The following is a 10,569-nucleotide window of genomic DNA, read 5'->3' as shown; positions in this document are numbered from 1 at the left end:
TAAAACAACTCCCAGTAAGGCCTAAGAGGAAAAAATTAGATAGCCAAAGCAACAATTTTTCTAATGGTATGATAGCTTGTTTTTTCTTCTGACGCCCATTTCTCACTCCCACTGTCTCTCGCTCTCTATATCCCTTTCTTTCTCTTTACCTCTTTTTCTGCTCCTCTATTTCTGTCATCAGATCTATGGTGGTGTTGTAAGTCTTTCACAACCTCTATGATCTTCCATTCTTACGGTTCTGTTTGCACTATATTGTTTTTCCTCACATAGCAATTAGAAAAAGTGATACTCAGTTCCTTTTCCTGTGATTATCAGCACTGCTCCACATTATTAACTTTCCAATGGTGTTTATTTTCATTACATCTTTTGAACAAGGCGAGGAAATATCACATCTCCTTCCAGCCGTTGAGATGTCAATCTTCGATCATGAGTCTCACCATCTGACATCAGGCTCTATGAACAACTAACACATAAGATCCGTGCAAGGAGGTACCTGAAAAAAGCTATCTGCTAGCATTCCCATTCATCTCAAGGGCAGTTGCTTGGAGGTTTTTGACCCAATCAACTATCCTATAAATACCATGTCAGTCCAGAGTAAATTTGATGATAGAATTGCAGGAGAGCAGCAAAAAACAATGTCAAATGCAACAAAAAAAAAATGCATCTAACCATATAATTGTACATTGTTTGTATAGCAAAATAAATAGACTTCTATGAATAAATTAAGGAGGAAATGCTTTCCATATCTTTCGTGTTGGACGTCAATCATACTTTACCATATTTTGCAGGAAATTAATGTATCATTTGATTAAATATCTAATATAAATCCAGTACTTGCATGCGTTTCAAACTGGTACATTGCAGTTCTGCCATTATTTATAGATTTACGTTTTTAATATTAGTTTTTTTTAATGTTTGTTTGTTTTTTACAGTTTCATTATAAAAAGTTGAGAAAACCAAAAACTTGAGGCAAAAAACAAAAAAAACCAAATCAATTTATGGTAAAATTGTATCAACTTAACGTTGGTCATCAAACATAAACTACCTTGTGTATTTGTTTGAGCAAACTGAAAAGGTTTTATAGTTACTTCTATAAGCCAGCAGACATATCACCCTGTAGCCCAAGATTGGTTGCCCACTGAAAGCCGAGTTGAGTCTGGTTAGTACTTGGATGGGAAACCTCCAAACTAGGTTGCTGCTGGAAAAGATGTTAGTGAGGCCAGCAGGGGGCACTGTCCCTGACGTCTGTGTGGGTCCTAACCCCCCAGTATAGTGATGGGGACACTATACTGTTACAAGCTCCGTCCTTCGGATGAGAGATTAAACCGAGGTCCTGACTCTCTGTGGTCATTAAAAATCCCATGGCACTTCTTGTAAAGAATAGGGGTGTAACCCCGGTGTCCTGGCCAAATTCCCTCCATTGGCCCTTATACAGTCATGGCCTCCTAATAATCCCCATCCACTGAATTGGCTCTATCACTCTCTTTCCTCTCCACCTATATCTGGTGTGTGGTGAAGTGGATGCTTCACACATGGTGGTGCTTGAGGAAAGACCCCTGACATGATTGTAAAGTGCTTTGGGTGTACAGAAGTACATATGAAATGCCTCATTCATTCATTCATTCTATAAATCAAAACAAGTATACACTAATCGCTCTAATGGTGGCTTCAAACACAGCTTTTACAATCCTCAAAAACACTACACAGAGCTAAAACATCTTTTATTCTGAATATTATAACAAATATTTATTTAATCATAAGTGGCAGCAGCCAGTTAGTCGGACTCTCACCATTATAAATTCTTGCTGTTTAATAATATTTTAAGTTTCTCGTCATTTGATGTCCAATGTAAAATCAGCAAAAACTAGAACCTCTTTACTATAATATAATGAAATATTTGAGATTGTGTGTCTCTTGCAATTGTTTTTATTTTATTCGAATATGCAGCTTTTTAGGACCAGATGGTGTGCATTTACAAATGGATCCGTTGAAACTGCGTTGCATCTGTGTGGAGAAAAAACCCTGCATGTGTTTTGATATGAAAGGTCACATCTCAGGTTGTTTCAGGCCTGAGGATGAGGCAGTAACATGAGGACAGTAGCTGATGGGCACTGTGGAGTTCAGATACAGCTGGAGGTTCAGGACCCAACTTGAAGAAGAGGTGCACGTCTCTGGCCATAGAAAGCCAGCTGTGCTAACACAAACATATGCTGCAGAATAAAGCAGATTCAGATTGCAGGTGGTCACGACTCACAAGAGGATGGGCTTGGCTAGTCTAATGATACCCAGCCATTTAAAGAGACTCTGCGGCAGTGGGTTTTTATTGTGAAAGCAATGAAGTTCACAATAGGGATAGTCATGAAAAATGTTTGTGATGAGCAGATGACAAGCCCTGAGCAAAGTTGATGCTGCTGAGGTCAACCTAAATATTCAATTAACCGTTTTTAATGCAAGACAGATTATGTTTGAGCTGAAAGTGAAAGTGTTTCCATATGTGACCAGTTATTCACAGATCTAATATAAGATTCTGTTTCACACCGGCAGTAATCCACATTATAAATGAAATGTTGAACTTTGAAAATCGCTGTGTAAACAGATATTTAATGTCCAGTCGTCAGGGTTAACAGGCAGGATTTATCTTCCTCTTTAGGGTTATGTTTATTTTTGCTCAAAAGAGTCATTAAACATCCATTGTCTCCTTCAGTTTAATTGTTTCCTCTGTTAGGCTGAAAATGATCCATGTAAACTTCACAATAAGGGATGAATAATGGACATGCTGGGTCTTGTTAGCAAGACCTTATTAAGTGGAAATATCTTTCCCCTCTCTATCCTCTCTCTTTTCTTTTAAATCTCTCTTTGTCTCTTATAAACTGACTATTTATATAATTTAATAGAGGCAGTGGTTACTGCTATCAGACAGCTGCCCATACTCTCCTGCAGACTAACATGCTTCCTCAGACTCAGTATTCATGACACCAACATGGCAAAAAATGCTCTGGTAAAATAATGATTTGCAGCTCGGACACTGTTGTTTTTATGTCATTTTCTCTGTCTGTTTCTCTCTCACTCTCTTTCTTTCTATTTTTTTCCCCCCATGCACCAGTGACCTTTCATACCAGATATAATTGGCAACATGTTTGGAGCTCATTCAAGGACAGCACTGAGATTATTCTCAAAGCACAGAACACACTATCTGACCTGTGCTTTCAATTATCTATGCCACATGACTTTCAAATAATAGACCAATTCAAATAAAGGCTAAAAAATCTCGGAATCTTTGCTTAGTGTGTAATAACTTCGGGAGTATTATTTAGTGTTCACTGACAAAAAGAGGAAAATTCACCGTTGAAGTGGTTTGTTGCTGTGTGAGAAGCATGAGTTCAATATTGTCTGCGTTTATGTTTGGGAGAGGCTGGTGTTAACATTACCTGAGTTTACTTAGCTAGTTTAATTTCCTGTTTGACCAGTGCAGTGTTTATAGAAGGCAGGTGCTGCTGATGTCTTTGTTGTTGTTACTCTGTTCTCTTTGTTCCAATATGATAGCAGTCCAAAAACAGAAATGATCAACCCATACTTTAAACACTTTTTTCTTTTCTTTTCATAATATATTTGAATATGTTATTGTTATTATCTTCCTGAAGGATTTTAGTAACGTTTGGTATTATTTTTATTTGGGTAAGATGCTTTATTTGAATTTCCTGAACTGTGGTTTGTATGTGGATGTTATATTCTAGGTGGAGCAGATGCTACAAACCATGCAAAGGTTATCAACCCCTCTTTTACAAACACACACTTTTTAACAATGCGAAAACAAGCAGATGTTAAGTCTCCTTTAGTTCTATATCCAAGAAGATATTCTATTTCTGTCATTAAACTCTTTAACTACTACTAATCCTATTTCATTGTTGTCATAAGACCTTCATATGAGCATTGTAATCTGTGCAATTTCTGTGCAAGAATTATTAAAGACAGAGAAAGAAAGAAAAAAACTTTATGTAAAGCATTTTTTTGTATGCAAGTTTACCTGGTGCTGGACATTACATACTGTAACTTAGTTGAATAATCTCTTTTGTCTTAATGGGGAACAAAGTCATATTTTATATATAAAAGAGTAGCAGTGAATTGTGGTCCAAAGCGCAGAGCACGTGATTTGTACATAATTCACATTGTCCTCCCATAGATGTTCGAGTAATACTGTATGGAATGAGTATAGTAAGAGGTTTTCCATGTCGCCAATCCCTCGCAAAAACTGCCATCTTTAATGACACAATAAATCTTCACAACCATAATATTGTGAATATTGAATGCAAAAGTCTGACAAATGAGGTCTGGCTAAATGAATTCTTAATAGGTATTGCATTATTTAAGAGTATAGGAGAAACGTGCATGGTGGTTTGGATGGGTTGGGGATTTAGACACAAACATAATGGAGCGTTCAGTCCAGTTGATGGGTTATGCCATGTGGACGGCAGATGAAAGGGCCTGTAGGAGGGAATCAGAACTGGCCTGAGCCCAAAAGTAAATCTGCTTGGACAGCTGTGTAGGTATAAACAGGAATTTATGCAAGATACTTTTTACACCTATTGGCCTAGTACAGTCTTAATTACAGTGAATTTTGCTTCTACAACAAACGTGTTTTTAAATGTTACTGCATATTGGCTGTTGAATGCACAATCCACTGGCCAGTGCTGTCACAACAGGGATCATTTGCCTAATATAACTAATATACGGTATCTACAGAGTATGATTCTTTCCGATTACATTTTCTACTGTGTGTGTGTGTGTGTGTGTCCTCAGTAATTCTAAGTTCTAATAAAAGGGCTGAAGTTTCATGCATATAATCACTATCTCTTTTTGAGGTGAGTCGACTTCTGTTCCCACAGCAACTACATTTCCATCAATGCGCTGCTGCTACAGCATTACTATGGAAACCACATTGAGATGATCAGGGTATACCAAAGAATTGAAAGCAATTAAAACAAAGAACAATAGAGTCAAAATAGAGGAGAAAGGGTGTGAAATCAAGATATTAAAGTTAGACTTTGCTTATGTGCTTCTCTGTCTACTGCCTTTGAAGTCTGAGCCTGTTTTGGCAGGGATCATGGGTAATATTCCCTATATATCATTCTGTTTCATCTGAGTCAGTCAAACAATAGGCCTGCAACATCTTTCATAATGACACCAAGGCATGCAAGACAAATAAAAAAGGCAAATATTTAGAGCATTTACCTTAAAATTGTACTGAAAAAATGACAAAAATGGCGAATTAATAGATATCACACACTCACACACACACACACACACACACACACACACACACACACACACACACACACACACACACACACACACACACACACACACACATAAAGTGAATACAGAGTTCAAATATATATAGCATTTATTCTGTGGCTTTGTATGTTCTTTTTCAGCATAGAAATGTGTGTTATGCTAGTGTGGATGTGATTGGGTGTGTTTATTCACATTTCTGATGATTTGGTTGAAAGAACAATTTCCTCTGTGTAATTCCATTTGTTTACATTAATTTTGTAGCAGACAGTCCTATTTGAGCAAGTTTACATTTTGGTAATTATTCTGCCACATAAGTACACCTAGAGGCTTTCAGTGTGTCAACACACAGTAATCAGCCACGCACAATTAAACGCCTTCATCAAAACATTTCCACTTTCCAAAGCCACTTCTCTCATAAAAGCTGCCTCTTTGAACCAATTTTCTGCTCATCCAGCTCAGAGCATTTTTCTTACAATCTGCTCTTTAAAGGTAGCAAAGAAAAAAGACCTGAAACATCAGTCATTAGTAAATGCATTTATTTTTAAAAGACACCATTCAGGACTTTTATAGTTAATGATACTATGTTATCTAAATCCTCTATTCCAGAGTCATACTGTCTAAATCTTCATTTCTGCATATTAGTAATGCACTGTAAGTGTATTAATTGGCTGATGTACTGTATATCGATCAAAGAATGGGAGGTATCATCATCTTTCTGACTATCCTGGCAATTACAGTGTTTCCATTAATTAGCCCTCCTTATAAGCCCCCCATCCCACTTCAGTCTGGATGACTTTAGTGCCAGATGGTGCCCTGCTTTACTGATAGGAGTTTGGCCCTCCCACTGGATGACTGATGAAAAAAAGAAAGAAAAAAAGATCCAATCACAGCAGACTCGTCTAACTCCCTCTTGACACCAAGAGAGAAACAGCGCAAGGCTCTTTTCCATAGAGATCCTCAGTGAAACAGGCATCAGAAAGACAGATAAAAGGAGAAGGAAAACAGTTCAAGCAACAGAGCTTAAAAGTGTTTGCAACCTTTGTTCACTCCAAAAGCTTCTTTTTGAATCTTTTTGTTCCACTCCTAGCCTCCTAGACTGCTTCTTCTGTATCCCTGAAGCTCCTCGTGACAGAAGTTATAATGTAATAGTTGTAGTTGTAATGTAACCAGTTGGTGTCTATAAGTTGAGGTGGATGAATTTGTGGTTTGGTAAATGAATGCAGTAGCAAATTCCTGGCTAATGCTAATAACAAGTGGTAACCACCAAGAACTGCAGGAGAATGTAAAAGTGGGAATGCAGCATGAAATCATCAGGAACATTTTATTATATTGTAATGGATTTCATATAGAGACAGGCTAATAAGTGGATTGCGGAGTCTGTGGCATATACTAAACAAGTCCCATTCCATGTTACTGAAAACAGCCTTACAAATGCAAGTCCATCTGTAGATGAGATCTTATTTACTGTAACTGGGGAACTGCACTCTCCCCAGCCACTCAATAAGAGACTGATAAGACAATTATAATAGAGTGCAATTATACTTGTAGAATAAATCATAATTACCAAGAACCTCATAATATTCCATTCTGTATTATTATGGACAGCCACTAATTGTTTCAACAGTAATGTGCTGCAGGCAGTGTAGTGCAATCAATGCAAAAGAGCTCTTTATAACTGTCCTCCTTTATAGTCTGTCCTGTGTGAAAGAAAATAAATAAAGATGTGCAATATATGGTGCAATATTGTTTATTTTATCTGATATTTAGCGTTATTAATCAACATTGTGTTTGTTTGTGTGTGTGTGTGTGTGTGTGTGTGTATATATATATATATATATATATACAGTACTGTGCAAAAGTCTTAGGCATGTTAATACCCCCCCCACCCCCCCAAAATGGTTTTAAGTCAGTTATTTATATCTTTTGCTGTAGTGTGTCAGTAGTAGGAATTATCAGTTTACATTTCCAAACATTCTTTTTGCCATTAATTGTAATAATCCAGTGAGATTTGTGTATGCACGGGGAGCAGGCACGTGCACAGGTAGGGCTCAACCTGTGCAGAGCACATGCCCTTTTTGCCCTTACACTCCGAAGTGCCCTTTTTTGGGTGGTGTTTTTTTTTTTTTTTTTTTTTTTTAAATCAATGCTATTGGTTACCTATTGCTATTGGTCTGTCTGTCTGTTTTACAAATATTTAGCCAATGAAAGTTCTTAAAATGAACTTGTGTAAATCGTATTCGATCCTCAAGCTGTCAGTATGCTGATAACTCCGCCCCCTCTATATATTCACTGAATCCTGAAGTTCCACAGCAGCCGCACAGTAGACAGCAGCTGAACGAAGTTTTGCGAAGGGTAAATAAATATCTTGTTGTTTGAATAAGTAGGCTACTACTAAACACTATGTCTATAAAGGCTAGTATTTTATTTATTTGATGTCTGACTCACTGAGACATGTGGGACGTCGCCTGATCTGAGAGGTACGGCTAGCATTTGCCATCTAGTCATAGCCAATACATAGACACTTAAATAGCCTGTGCATACAGTAGCATTTCATCTTTTATAAAATGCGATTTTGGCCAAATTTATTTTACAGCAGGAAAAACTGAGCGTACAACAAACTAGTTTGTAACCTGTTGATGAAAATGTAATGTGATACCGCCGGCGCCGTTTAATGACGGACAAAAAATGCACATTTGCACACATTCGCTGGTCAAAAACTATATACTGATGATAAGTAATACAACAACATATAATTTGTTTTTACCATCGGAAAAATAACAGGTGCGCCCCCGCGCTGTTTCGTACTGGATACACAAAGCTACGAGTGATCCTCGTCACCTAGGTAACATATATTTCTAAGACGTAAGACATTTCTTCTTTGATTTATGATTGCTGATACACTTAATTTATTAACATTTAGACTAATCATGTTATGGTTAATTCAAGGCTGTTAATATGCACGTATTATCTAGCTAATTTTTTAATCTATAGCCTATTCTATACTCTCCGCTCGTCCTCACATGGTTTACTACAGTAATATTGTAGTAGTGACTTAAAAAAAAAAAACATTACAGAAGATCACTGTGAAATCTTTATATTGTATCATGCACAATGTAATTCATGATTTAATTCATTCCAAGGCTTCATTTATTTGATCCAAAATACAGCAAAAACAGTAATATTGTGAAATATTTTTACAATTTAAAATAACTGTTTTCTATTTGAATATATTTTAAAATGTAATTTATTTCTGTGATCAAAGCTGCATTTTCAGCATCATTACTCCAGTTCAGTACTCTTCAGTGTCACGTGATCCTTCAGAAATGCTTTTCACTGCAACTGTAGGCCTACTTTTCACACTATTTTTTTATTTAATTTTTTTTATTGCTGGCTTATTTTAGAGAAAGTGTAGTGAATAAGAGACCTTCAAGAGACCAACATCCCGGGCTCACAGAAGGTTGCTGTTAGGTTTAAAGAAGCCCTTAAAACATGTTTATCTATATTATCTATATTATTATTATTATTATGGTTGTTATTAATCGTGAATAAATCGAAAGCTTTTGAGACTATTATTTTGTGTTATTGAAAATGGGAGGTGGGGTGCCCTTTTTTTAGTTTCAGCACATGCCCCTCAAAAGGTCTGTGCACGGCCCTGACGGGGAGTCTGACAACAGCCGGTATGATCTGATCTCACCATCATCGAGTCCGTCTGTGATTACATGAAGAAACAGAAAAAACTGAGACAGACTAAATCCAGAAGAACTGCGGGAACGTCTCCAAGATGCTTGAAGAAACCTTCCTGCAAAGCTACCTGAAAAACTATGCGCAAGTGTACCAGGACAAAAGCCGTTTTAAACAAAGGGTCGTTACACCATATATTGATTTGAATTAGTTAATAGAAGTTAAATCATAAATAAATTCAATTTGTGATTTTATTTTTGAAAGCATTCTCACTTTATAGCATTTTAACACAAGTGCCAGTACTTTTCACAGTACTGTAGCTTTGCAGGAAGGTTTCTTCAAGCATCTCGGAGACGTTCCCGCAGTTCTTCTGGATTTAGTCTGTCTCAGTTTTTTCTGTTTCTTCATGTAATCACAGACGGACTCGATGATGGTGAGATCAGATCATACCGGCTGTTGTCAGATTCCTTGTGCATACAGAAATCTCACTGGATTATTACAATTAATGGCAAAAAGAATGTTTGGAAATGTAAACTGATATTTCCTACACAGTACTGTATATATAACAAATATTTGATTGTACATTATATATGAATATCCATTTTTCATACTGTAATTTATCATTTTGTTATAGCTGACAGAATGTTTAATATAGGTGCATCCCCCCAAAATAATCAATCCAAACTTGTAAAAGATTAAACACACCAAAGACAATCTGTAGAAATCAAGTCAATGGTGACAAAACTTCTTTAGACATGCATGCAAAGTTTCCATTGTGGTTTCTCTCAATAATGCCCATCCTACTTTTGGCTAGGAAAGGATCTGCACTCTCCTCGTGGCTTCATCACCCTTTTGAAAGGTCGGTCATTTCTCCTGATTGGTCTATCCCCCGCTTGCATGCATAGTCAGGGTTCTTCTTGTTCTTCATCACGGGAGGCTTGGCATTAAAATCCTTTGGTGCAGGCGTGCCTGGCTCCATCTGAGCAATCAGGGCTACCCACTAATGATAATGAGCGGGATACAGGGTCTCGCTCATGAGGCGAGTCTGCACCTCAAAGAGAAGCAGGACCACGGGTGACATCTGAACGCTGCCAATTAGCAGCCAGTCCGTAATGCTCAGTTCAGCTTCCTCCATATGAAACTCTGAGCTTGGAAACGGTCATGACTTTATGGCTGAATATGGTTTGGCAGCACAGAAAATGACAGTTCATTTGGATGTTATTGATTTTGTGAAATTGACACTCATGTGAGAGAGGAGGCTGTTACAAGCAAAAAGAGGAAGGTGGAAGGTGGAAGATATTTTCTGTCAATGCATCTGTTGATCTGATTGACATTTTCATAATCTTGTTGTACAACAATCTTTGTACACATTAGAAAAGTTGATACAGTATTTGATACAGTACAGGCATACAGTATACAACGCATCTAGAACTGACATACGTGTTTTATAAGAAGAAATGCTTCGCCCCAAAAATTGTGAGATGCCCTCAGCCCTTATAACATTCGACAATCAGGACAGAGAAATGGGCCAGAGGCTGAGAGCATTTAACCCTCTGGTGCTCTTCGGTTAATTTTGACCTAAACATGCTTTTTTTT

The sequence above is a fragment of the Rutilus rutilus genome (genome assembly GCF_951802725.1).
Source record: "Rutilus rutilus genome assembly, chromosome: 6".
Classification (NCBI taxonomy): Eukaryota; Metazoa; Chordata; class Actinopteri; order Cypriniformes; family Leuciscidae; genus Rutilus; species Rutilus rutilus.
Note: the sequence above shows the minus strand (reverse complement) of the source record.